The 12938-nt window shown below is 46.0% G+C and overlaps 1 long non-coding RNA gene across 1 annotated transcript in view; it reads left to right on the forward strand.

Annotated features, from left to right (window-relative positions):
• Positions 1–654, forward strand: part of LOC140914060 (uncharacterized) — a 31971-nt gene extending 31317 nt beyond the window's left edge. The window contains exon 3 of the long non-coding RNA XR_012159753.1: positions 30–654. This is a non-coding gene — a long non-coding RNA (uncharacterized LOC140914060). The remainder of the gene's footprint in view (positions 1–29) is intronic.
• The last annotated feature ends 12284 nt before the right edge of the window (positions 655–12938 follow it).

The following is a 12938-nucleotide window of genomic DNA, read 5'->3' on the forward strand; positions in this document are numbered from 1 at the left end:
ATTTACATTTAGGTTCTTTTCATCCACAGGATATACAGCTCCTAAAAAAAGAGCATTTAAATCAGAACACAAGACATCAGTTTCTCAGCAAGTCAAAGCATTCAGCCATCCCATATCAACAGGGAAGGTGATAACACCACAACCTGGCCAGTGGACAAAGTATATGTCAGTGATTTGAAGAAAACCTTTGTTTGCCATACTTGACAGAAACAATGTGCTAACACTGAGGTTACCAAGGAGGAGAAAGGAAACAATGTTAATCCAAAGAGAATTCAATATCCAGTCAGATAGCAAATGACTTTTGTAAGTTTCTACTTTTGTTCAAGAAATTGGGTTTGTCCTCCCACTAGAGAGTGAAACAACTGTGTTACCCAGAACCGCAGATTTCATGGAAGGTATGTGCTGGTCCATCCAACTCAATATATAAATTCAGCAAATTCTAAATTCCTAGAACTCCAAAGGTCTTTAATGAATGTCAGATGATTGACAAATGCAAAGAAAACATTTTATAATATTTGATTAATAATCAAGAAGATGGATTGCAGAGTCTACAAATTTCAAGGTACCAAAAATAATTTTCAGAGCAGCCCTGGGAAGTGGGCAATTACTATTACCTCCGTTTTACAGATGGGGAAACTGATGCACAGAATGATTAACTGACTTCCCAGAAAGTGGGTATTCACCCACAAAAGCTTATGCTCCAATATGTCTGTTAGTCAATAAGGTGCCACAGGACTCTTTGCCGCTTTTACAGATCCAGACTAACACAACTACCCCTCTGATACTTGACTTCCCAGAGAGGCCCAGAAGAAGATAATCTCAGAGGACAGATCCTTGACTTCTCAAGAGAAGATAATCTCAGAGGACAGATCCTTGAGTTCCTGACTCTCAAGCTGTCTAACGACAACACCCTTTCTCTTAACTAAAGAAAATATAGCAATATGCATAATATCGTATGTTTGCTGGCCACTACAAAGTTTGTTAGCTGACATAATTTTCAGTTTAACATCCACACTTCTATCTCCTGGGATTTGGGTGATCAGATGTGGCAATAATAGGAGATGGCTTTTGTCTTAACAAACAAATTAAAAAATGAATATTTAAACAACCTAGGGAAAAATGCTAAGGCTGGCAAAAATATGTTTTAGACAGTAAGTTTATTTTTAGTTTTTTTGGATGAAGATATGAAAACTAGCTCATTCTTAAAATCATCATATCTGAGAAGTTTAATCTAGCACCAGCTAAGCCTTACTAAGGATCCTCATCAGGATCTAGAACTGGCTCACCTACCCCTGTGCCATAGGACCTACCATCACACTGTAACAATTTGAGACTGAGTTTCTCAACAACATTCAGCTGAAATTAAAGCTGCAGAAGGAGATGACTACTGGGTACTTACAACTCAGTACATGTTGAGCTTCGACCTCCAAGCAAATATTGTGCTCCATCAAACCCAGTTGTTATTAGCCTCAGAAACATTTATAATGGCTGGCAATTAGAAGTTCCTAAATAAGAATTTAATGTAGATTAAGATACAACTGCATGTCAATTTATTTAAATGCAGATTGATTATTTCAAATGTGTTTGGCGAAGATTAACAACTCATGTCTGTAATATAAACACATGCCTAATTATAAAGTCAAGCAGCCTCTATTAATGTTTCTAATGATTAATTTGTATTCAAACAACATAAAAATAATCAACTTACTAAGGCTTCCATTGTAGTGATGACTGACGGGGCGCTCTGTTCCTAAGGCAATCATCCGGCTTGAAAATGGATAAAGACGGAATTGCAGAAGCTGGCCTTGCTCCCTGAGTGAAAGTCCTGAGACCTGAAACTGACAACACAGCTGAATACCAGAGCAATGGTTCTCAACCAGGGCTCTGGGGGAAGGAGGGGGGGCTGTGATCAGGTTTCAGGGGGTCCACCAAGCAGAGCTGGCACTAGATTTAATGGAGCCCCCGGCAGAAAGCTGAAGCCCTCACTGCCTGGGGCCCTGAGCCCTGCCACCGAGGATTGAAGTCGAAGCCTGAGCAACTTGGCTTCACAGGGGCCCCAGGCAATTGCCCTGCTTGCTACCCTGTAATGCGGGCCCTGGCTTTTAGATGCAGCAAAACAGCTGTTGTGGCACAGGTGGGCTGTGGAGTTTTTATAGCGTGTTTGGGGGAGGGCTCAGAACGAAAAAGGTTGAGACCCCCTGTACTAACGGGTGACTGAAGAGCAGAAGGAGAAACAGCTCAAAACAACAACAACGGCTCCAAACCCAGAAGGCAAATGAAGAGACCAACAGGGTATGAATCTTAAAAGTCTCATGATTTTGAAGTCAGTCTTTTGGGTTTTTGTGCCCTGACTCATGAGCTTTGAGCGCCCAAGATTGGCAATATTCCCACAGTGATGGGTATAGTATAAGAACCGGAGGAGCAGAATGGAAAGTCAGAACGGGGCTGGTTTATTTTTTTGGTTGGTGGGGGTTTATAGTTCATTTCAATGTGTTTGGGGCTTAACACTGGGGAAGAAGCCGGCAGAAAGGGACAGCTGAGACATTTATGGGTTGCAGCAGAGGGTTAAATGATAAGGGTGCAATAAGGGTGGACTTCAGGACCCATTTAAAATCTAGGTTTCGGAGTAGCAGCCGTGTTCGTCTGTATTCACAAAAAGAAAAGGGGTACTAGTGGCACCTTAGAGACGAACCAATTTATTTGAGCATAAGCTTTTGTGAGCTGAATGCACCCGATGAAGTGAGCTGTAGCCCACGAAAGCTCATGCTCCAATAAATTGGTTCGTCTCTAAGGTGCCACAAGTCCCCCCTTTCTATTTGCGGATACAGACTAACACGGCTATCACTCTGAGACCTGGAGAACCAGTGGGATCCAGTGAGGGGCGGGTCTCAGGTTAGCCCTCTGCCCTCCTGAATGTGTGGAGCAAACACCAGGTCACTGCTCTGGGGAGTTTACAGGCTCACTTTAAGTTAATCCTTACAAGTAGCTCCGCATTCTGATTGCCCCACTGGCAGCTCACAAGAAGAGTTCAATAAATGTCCATTGGTTATTCGGGACTTGTCATGAGGATTAACAATGGGCTGCATTCATCATGGGTATAACCGAAGGCAGCTCCAAATCAAGTTAGCGGGGAGATGTCAATGGCGTACGCCCGTCTTGAGGATCTCTCTCTCTCTCTTAGGGCAAGTCTACACTTATAAGGCTACGGAGATACAGCTGGGCTGTTGCAAGGTAAAACGTACAGAATCCGATGTACCAGAACGCAGTCGGGTTTCATGGAAAGTTGACCAATCAACGTTTTCATTCCCTCTGCCTGTTTCAAGAGCTCTATCTGCAATTCCACCTAGTTGTAGCCGCTCTTCGTCAAGTGAACGTGCTGGCCTCGTTGTCCTGAAGAGCAGTTTCAGAGTAAACTTGGACAAGCCTGGATTTCGAGGGAAGAAGCATGGTTCTTAGCACAAGGACAGAAAAGTCAGCCTTCTCTGACAAAATGAAGGGACATGCCATGAAAATATTTTACTGTAAGGAAAGATTAGATGCTGCAACGAGGGCCTTAGGGGTTAGCGTCCTATGTTTAATGTGTTCTGTGTGCATGTGACATTTTGTATTCCGTGCGTGGAGCCACCCCGCAACCCTCTTTGTCAGCTGTTGCAGTGGTGGGTATTGAATTTGTACCCAAAATACCATGTCAAAACCACTAATGGTTTGGGCTCCCCTGAGCTTCTGCTGTGCCACGATTGCTCATTACTGTTACAAAGCTTAATTAGCTCCAGCTGCCTTTTCCCCACCATGCTCAGCGGCTAGTCCACCACACACATTTTTCAAAGGTGTCAATGCCTCTCAGCAGGGGTAGAGTATCTGAACAGCAGGAAGCCGGGTGTTTAAATACTTAATTGGAGAAAGCAAATCTTCCAGTGGAATGTATATTTCACTTCCTCATCTGAGGCTGGGCTCAGTTCCAGTTCTCTCCCTTAGACACTAAAGAATTGCTTTGGGTAGAAAGATAGTTTTCACTGTCTCAGCACTCAGGGCAAATGATAAAGTGAGACTGAACATGGAACAGGGCAAGCTAAACATTGGAGGGGAAATGAGCTGCACATCTATGCTTCGGAAGTTTTCCCCAGTCAGAAAATGCTGATTAGACAGAATCAAAATGTTTTGTGGGAACATGGCAATTCCATCAAAACTTTCAGTAGAAACCGGGCAGGTTTCTACCAGATCTCCTACCAGCGTGCCTGCCTCCCTCCCGCACTGACAGGGTCCCTGGCTTTCCAGGCTCCTTGGTCTGCTTGGCTCCCACAGCTCTTGCCTAGTTACCAAGTCCCCCAGGGCAGCTGTGCTCCTTGGCTAGCAGACTCCCTGGCTCCCCTAGCTGGCTGGCTCCTTGCACTGCTGCCCAGCTGGCAAATGGGCTACTCAGTTCACCGGCTGCCTGACTGGCTTACTGGCTAGACAACCAAGGAACTGGCTCAGAAATTTTTCAAAAAATAAATCCCTTAATATTTTTCTGAAACAGGGTTTTAAAAAAAATACTTCTGTTTTGTGGGAAATACTGCATTTCCAATTTTTCATTCTGAATCAGAATAAAGTCTTTTTTAGAAATGCAAGGTTGCCTATGGACCAGAAATTCCAGTTCCCACCCAGCTCTACTTAGGATTGACGTGTTTCCATTAGGGACAGCTGATTAGTTGTATTATTACTTACATCAGAAGCAGGAAGCCTGCCAAACAATCAGTGGGGCCACTGGATGATCAAGGTGCTAAAGGAAGACAAGGCCATTGCAGAGAAGCTAAATGAATTCTTTGCATCGGGCTTCACTGCAAAGGATGTGAGGGAGATTCCCATACCTGAGCTATTCTTTTTATGTGACAAATCTGAGGAACTGCCCCAGATTGAGATGTCAATAGAAGCAGTTTTGGAATAAATTGATAAATTAAACAGTAATAAGTCACCAAGACCAGCTGGTATTCACCCAAGAGTTCTGAAGCAACTCAAATACGAAATTGCAGAACTACTAACTGTGGTATGTAACCTACTGCTTAAATCAGCTTCTGTACTGGATCATTGGAGGATAGCTAATGTGATACCGATTTTTTAAAAAAAGGTTCCAGAAGTGATCCTGACAAGTACAAGCCAGTAAGCCTAATTTCAGTACCAGCCTGTAGTGCGGTGGACACCCGCTCAGGCCCAGAGGGGTTTAAGATAGCACTAGGAGAGGGCTGTTGTAGAAGGAAGGCAGCGGAGCTGATTGGGGAAGCAGCCTCAGCTGGGGGCCATGCCCCTGTCAGGGCCCAGCTGACTCTATAAAGGCTGTGAGCCAGAAGTCTAGAGGGAGAAGGGCCTGGCTGCAAGGTGCCAAGCAGGACCTAGTTTGGAGCAAGGGAGCTGGGGAGCTCCAGCATGGAAAGCCCCAGGCTGCAGGCCTGGGAAGGCCTATTAGGCACAGGGGTTGCAGGGGCAGCCCCGGGTAGGCAGAGGCAGCAGGTCCAAACCCCCTCGCCTGTGATGAGTGACTTATACTGCAGTCTGCCCCAGGGAGCAGGGCTAGTTGGTGACTGGCAGTACCTAAGACTGAGGCAAGGTGGGGATAGTGGGTGGGGATTCCCCGGGAGGGGGAGACCAAGAACTGTGCGAGTACTCCCAGGGGGCAGCACCCAACACAAGGGCACCGGGGTCCAGGAGGGACACGGGGGCCAGAGGCGGCGAGACACCAGCCTGAAGGAAGCGCTCCAGAGGCTAGATGCTAATTCCCAGAGACGACCAGCAGGAGGCACTGCCGGGTGAGTCTGCATCCTGTGACACAGCCAAATTGGTTGAAATGATAGCAAAGAACAGAATTATCAGACACATAGATGAACATGATTTGTTGGGGAAGAATCAACACATAAAGGGAAATCATGCCTCACTAATCTATTAGAATTCTTTGAGAGGGTCAAGAGACACGTGGACAAGGGTGATCCAGTGGATATAGCATACCTGGACTTTCAGAAAGCCTTTGACAAGGTCCCTCACCAACGGCTCTTAAGCAAAATAAGTAGTCATGGGATAAGAGGGCAGGTCCTCTCATGGATCAGTAACTCATTAAAAGACAAGGAAACAAAGGGTAGGAATAAATGGTCAGTTTTCAGAATGGAGAGAGGTAAATAGTGGTGTCCCCAGGAATCTGTACTGGGGCCAGCGCTGTTCAAGATATTAATCAATGACCTGGAAAAAGGGCACAATTGGCAGATGATACAAAATTACTCAAGACAGTTAAGTCCAAATCAGATTGAGGAGAGTTACAACAGGATCTCACAAAACCGGGTGAGTGGGGCAACAACATAACAGCTGAAATTCAGTGTTGATAAATGCAAAGTAATGCACATTGGAAAACAATCCTAACTATACATACAAAATATGTGGGGTCTAACTTAACTGTTACCACTCAAGAAAAAGATCTTGGAGCCACTGTGGATAGTTCTCTGAAAACATCCACTCAATGTGCAATGACAGTCAAAAGGTGAACAAAATGTGAAGAACCATTAGGAAAGGGATAGCTAATAAGACAGAAAATATCACAATGCCACTCTATAAATCCATGGGACACCCACACCTTGAATATTGCATGCATCACCCCATCTCAAAAAAAATTTATTAGGATTGGAAAAGGTACAGAGAAGGGCAACAAAAATTACTACGGATATGGACCAGCTTCCATATGAAGATCCATTAAAAAGACTGGGACTTTTCAGCTTGGAAAAGGGACGACTAAGGGGGGATATGAAAGAGGTCTATAAAATCTTGAGTGGTGTGGAGAAAAAGTATTATTTACCCCTTCATATAACACAAGAACCAGGGGTCACTCCATGAAATTAATAGGTAGCAGATTTAAAACAAACACAAGGAAGCAATTCTTTACACAACACACAGTCAACCTGTGGAACTCATTGCCAGGGGATGTTGTGAAGGCCAAACTATAACTGGATTAAAAAAAAAGATAAGTTCATGAGGGACAGGTCCATCAAAGGCTATTAGCCAAGATGATCAGGGATGCAAACCCATGCTCTGAGTGTCCTAAGCTGCTAACTGCTAGAAGCAGGGAGTGGACAACAGGGGATGGATCATTCAATGATTTCCTTGTTCTATTCATCCCCTCTAAAGCACCTGGCATTGGCCACTGTCAAAAGACAGGATGCTGGGCTGGATGGACCGTTGGTTTGACCAGTTTTTGTCTGTCTATTCTTATGTTAGCAACTAAAGACCCCAATCAGGGATAGAATCCCATTGTACTAGGGACTGAATCCCCACCCCAAAACACCCACAAAGAAACACCAAAGAGTTCACAAAGTAAAATCCAGACCGTTGGTAACACTATAGCGACACACTGTGGGGGTGGGAGAGATTGGGGCAAGAGAATGGGATAAAAAGGGCCTAGCAGAGACTAGTGTGTATGAATAAATTAGCTGTAGATGTGGTCTTAGTAGTCCCCAGTCTAGCAAATGGCACACAGGCTTTGCACAGAGTAAGCAAGCGAGCAGAAGACGGTCTTCTGTGGCCGTCGCAAATTTGAGTAATTTGTTTGCCCCGTTCTTTAATGTGCAGTGTTTTTATTGCTGTTGAGAGATGCTATAGTAAGACAAAGTCTGGAAAATGAAGCCTTTGTTCATTCAAACAGTTAATGCGTGGGCAACGGCAGAGTAAATTTCTCCAGGATTCTCTGTCAGCGGGTTTCAGCACTGACCTGGACAGCCTCCTCTGGAGGTGGAAGGATAAGTCCGTTGGCATGCCCATTCAATCCTTCACCTTTCTGCTGTGACCACTCAGAAGAGGTGATGGCTTTTGTGAAGTAAAAACTGCTCCATTAGGAACCATATCGAGATCACTAAACTGCTTTCATGGGCTTTGTTTCCTATCATCAGTCCCTTGAGTTATCCAGGCCCCTCTCTCTGAAGTTAGATGTTCATCCATCAGTGGTTTATACCTACAGTAAAATGTGTCTCAATTTACCCTGTGCAGTAACGGATAGTGAGACATATTGCCCTGCTGTAGATTCATCTGTGGGCATCACTGTTGCACTGTCATTCTACTGGCAGAACGTCTGCAACGCACAACATGTCTTTGCCAACTCATAAGAGCGAGTTAACAGACTTATGCCTCACACAGAGCTGCTTGCCTCCCACATCCCCAGCTGCTGCCAGGAGAAAAGATTATCTAGAATGAAGGAACTTTAGGACCTCCTTTGCAGACTTGTTTTATTGACTAGCTAGCAGCCCTCAGAGTCTAATCCCCACCGTTTGCCACTGATTTACTGTGCACCCCGGGCAAATCACTGAACATTTCTGGCTCAGTTTTCTGTTTTGTAAAAGGGGAAATATAAACACTGCTGACCTTTCAGGGATATTGCACAGGTTAACATTAACCATACATTCTGGTTTAACATAGGGTATCTCGGGAATGTCTTTTGACATTTGAAATGTGTTTTCTGGTGGGGGGGGGCATTTCATTCAGCAGAACATTTGAGTTTTTATATAATTACCAAATGTCAGCTCCTGATCCATTGTTCTTCCAAGTGGAACTTGCGCTGTGTTTACCGGGAGAGAACAGTCCAGCGAAATGAGCAAACAATGTAACAGTGTTTGGAGCGAAGAAAAATGGTGAATGAGTCTAGATGCTGTCAACACTTGTGGGGTGTGGAGGTGGTAGGTGGCCTTGCTCAAACATAAATGTTAATGATGCTCGTTCACGGTTTCATTACCAACAATTTAAGCACTAAATCACTGGAAGAAATAATTTTCTCTTCCAAGAAAAAGGCACGTCTCGCATAGAACCAGAAGCTGCAACACAAGCCTAGTTTGTAAGCAACGCGAGCTTTTGTCTTTGGATGATGATATCATGACCTGTAAAAACCACCACCACCAAAGTGTCCTGGACTTCTCACTGAGGGAAAATTCCATACAGGAAGTGAACCCCGATTATATTTTTTTCCCTGGCATGCCAGCTGCCGACCTCGGAACTGAATTCCCGCCAACAGACCATCAGAAAAACATGGCCAGGGAACATGATTCTCTGGAAGTGGTAGGGGCATAGCAGTCATGTTCAGATTCCCCTACTATTAAAGCTGCAGTGATTACATGCCTCTAAGAAAGTGGAAGCAAACAGCCAATGGATGTTGCACCAGGGGGGGCAGAGGGTAGCATTTGATCTCCGAAGCACAGTACATATGATAGCTACCACGGGGACCACTTCTCCGGGTGATTTGTAAATGCAAAGCTTCTGGTTTAAGTGGAACATTTTGTAAGCGTCGGCAGTATGAACTACAATGGGGTAAAATAGCTCTGAAACGGTCTCCAGAGACATTATGAAGTTAGCCTTTTACAGTTTGTATGGCAACTTCCACCTTCTCTGTATGTATATATCTTCTTACTATATGTTCCATTCTATGCATCCGATGAAGTGGGCTGTAGCCCACAAAAGCTTATGCTTTAATAAATTTGTTAGTCTTTAAGGTGCAACAAGTACTCCTGTTCTTTTTAGGTTATAACAAGACATCTATAGACCCATTCTCAAGCGGACATGTTAAGAAAGGGATGTTCCAGTCAAAGTGCCCATCAGGGGATCGCAAAGGTAGGTGCTCAGGAGATACTTTATACTGAGCAGTCTTACAGCACGTGGCCCCAAGGGGCTGGTGGCATTTTACAATTTTCAGCCTCCTGCTATCTTACTGGGACACAGCATTAAAATAGCCACCCCTAGTTTTCCCCAAGGTGCAAGGAAGTTAACGGTAACAGTGCCACCAAGAAAGGTAGATTTGCCACAATACGAAGGACAGCATGTCCTCAGGCCAGCTTTTACCCAAGTCATTCCAGATCGCACAGCTCCCACTCACACAGGGCATGTGCTTCAAAGGTGTAAGCCAACTTCTCACAAATGAGGCTTAGGAAGAAAAACTTTCCCTGGGGGCAGGTTATCTCAGCAAGGGCGCTGGAACCTTTGTAGAAGTGGGGGCCCCCACCGGCACCTTGGCCCTGGACCCCCAAACTATACCCATGTTAAAAAGTGGGGGGCATGGCCTCCTGACCCCCTCCAGTTCTGGCAACACTGTAGCCCAGTACTTTACACTGCAGGGATTCTTACGTCATCCTCTGAAGCAGCTGGTATTGGGCCTTGGCAGAGACAAGATGCTGAGCAAGAAGGATCCCTAGTGCAACCCAAGGTTGCAAAAGCTCTGTTCCTTCACCAACGGGCCTGACTCCCTACCTTGGGGAGCCACCGATATCTGTGTAAAATGAGAGTGAAGAGCATTTAAAATGCCTCCAAGTCACTGTGCACAGATGTCAGTGATTACACAAGAGATGGGCTGGTGGAAAATCAGGCCCCACAGATTTAAGTTGGGAGGACAGCCCTGTGCTTCTGCAGCAGCCAAGAGCCTGTGGTTGAGATGCTCAAAACAAGGCAGGGAATTGAGTCACATATTGAAAGGAAGGATGGTCTTGTGGTTCAGGGACTGGGACTCGGGAGATGTCTGATCAGTTTTCTGCTCTGCCACACATTTCCTGTGTGGCCTTGGTCATGAACACATTCCCTCTGCACCTCAGTTCCTGATATCTGTAACATGTTGGCTGAAAGCTGCTATATAAATACAAAGTATAATTAATCTAATAAGCTACTCAAGTCCCAGGCACTATCTTGAGACAAGTTATCTGGGGCCAAAACTAAAGACTGACTTAAGGGACCAGTTAAATTTGGGGTCTCTCTCAGGGGAACTGAGCAGCAGTAGGAGGAGGTGCCTGTAAGCCGAGGAAGGCCTGAACTGAAGAAGGCAACAGAGGCCGAAGCAGAGATGGCGGGGACCCCAAAGGAGGTCGGGACCCAGATCAGCGTGGAGCCGGTCGCTAATGCGGAGGCTCAGACTGAGTGGGGCCTCCAAGAGGCCCGGACCCAGGTCGTGGGAGAAAGAGGGGCCGTGGGAATCCAGGCCATGGTGGAGCAGAGAACAGTGGGTACGCCGACCTATGGGCGTGGCTGGAAGCCGCAGAATAGGCCCGCCAGAGGGCAGAGACCCAGGTCTGGGAGATGTACCGAGCCTGGGAGGCCGCAGAGAAGAGATGTGTGAGCTGGTGAGCTAATAATTCCCAAGGACGACCAGCAGGAGGTGCCGCAGGTGCGTCCGCGCCCAGTTACAGTTGGGAAGGTTCCATTTGGTTGTGACGAGACCAGAAAAGTTTGGATATGGATATTCCTATTTATTTGAACCTGAGTGTTTCTTTGTCTCCCCTCTGCTTTCTTGTGATGACTAGAACAGACCTGGTCTGCACGAGAAAGGGTTTGCCAGTACAGCCATACCAACCGAGCTCTACCGGGCGAGATGCAGCTTTTCCCGATACAGCTTTCACCAGTTTCCCAAGCAAAATAAACTACACCAGCAAAAGCACTTCTTGGCTTATATAACTGTGTCTACACTAGGGCTTATACTGGCATAGCTATGTCAGTAAAATATCACACCTCTAGCTAACGAAGGTCTACCGGTGTAAGCTGTAAGTGTAGACCGTATCTCGGACCGCCGACCCTTGAGCCATGTATCAACACACCAAGAAAAGAATGAAATATGGACGCACTATATTTATTTAACGAGAAGTCAGGCTCGGATTCTGCATCCTGAATGAGCCAAAGGCTCTTAAAAAAAAAAAATTTAGGCACAGCAGCCCTTACCTTCCTGGCTATCTCCAGTGGAGAGTACAGGTCAAGGAAGTCTTGGCCCAGCGACATCCCTTGCAGCAGCAACTTCCGCGCTTGAAGGGGAAAGGCCAGGCAGTGATCCTTCTTCAGCAGCAAAATCAGCAGTCCTCCCCGCCCCCGCCCCCAGCCTTTTGTTAAAAGCATTATTGGGCCAGGATTTCCCTCAGAATAGAACTGTGCACCAGCAGCTGCAACAACCAGCTCTCGCAATCGCAGCAACCCCAGAACAGCCCCATTTCTGAGTGAAAAAGCCTTTCTGTGAATGCCTACAGCCCAATCGTGGGCTCCGTCCCCAAGCACAAACAGATTTGGGGCATCACAGCTCAGTTGCCCACTCAGAGCAGAAATCAGGTGTGCTGTGGAGTCCAAGTGTTTACTTGATGTAATTTATTCATTGGCATGATCTACACAAGTCTAGTTCCCTTGAACAGAGGTGTCACCAAAGTGCACACAACCAACGCCGTCCCGTTGTCCTCTCCCAAGGAGCCGCCATCTTGGGCCTCTGTCTCGCTGTCTGGCCTCGCGCAATTCTAACAGCAAAATCAACCATTATCTCCTCCTGCCCCAGTCCTGAAGCTTCACGCCTGAGAAACCACCCAAGCTCAAAGTTCCTCATCTGAGGCTACCCTCCTTTCGTGCCGCCCCTTCACAATCGAAAAGAGCCTCCGCTCTTTAATGGCCAGACAAAGGAGAAAGCTTTAACCTGCAGTCTCCATAATGGGAGTCTGGGTGCTTGTACTTCTATGATCGCTAAAGGGCCAACCATTAGCACCTTTCAGCAGAACAGTATTTAACCCCTTAATGGAGGACTCTCACCCCCTTCTGCTCACTGGCCCTCTCTAAACTTTGCATCTTGGTGACCATCCATAAATAATGGCTGATTGGGACCCTTCATGATTGCAAGATGAAGTCCACACAAACCTCTAAGAGCTGATTGTGCTGGTGAGAGATACAGGGGCCAGAAATCCAATCTCAGGTTTTTCACATGGTAGCCCAATGTGGTGACCACCTAGCCACCCATAAGAGAAGAAATTACCCATCTGGAGAAGGTCTACGGAATATAAGCAGTGTGTCCCTGCTATTGAATTCTATGGGATGGTTAAAAGATCACCTAAAGAGGATACAATAGAGTTAAATTATATAGGTTTTTAGAAACAACGATCTAGAACCCTATTGGATCCCTCTAGGTTTCATGTTATGCCCAGCTACTTGCTACCAGTTTG

This window comes from Lepidochelys kempii, chromosome 7 (genome assembly GCF_965140285.1).
Source record: "Lepidochelys kempii isolate rLepKem1 chromosome 7, rLepKem1.hap1, whole genome shotgun sequence".
Taxonomy (NCBI): Eukaryota; Metazoa; Chordata; order Testudines; family Cheloniidae; genus Lepidochelys; species Lepidochelys kempii.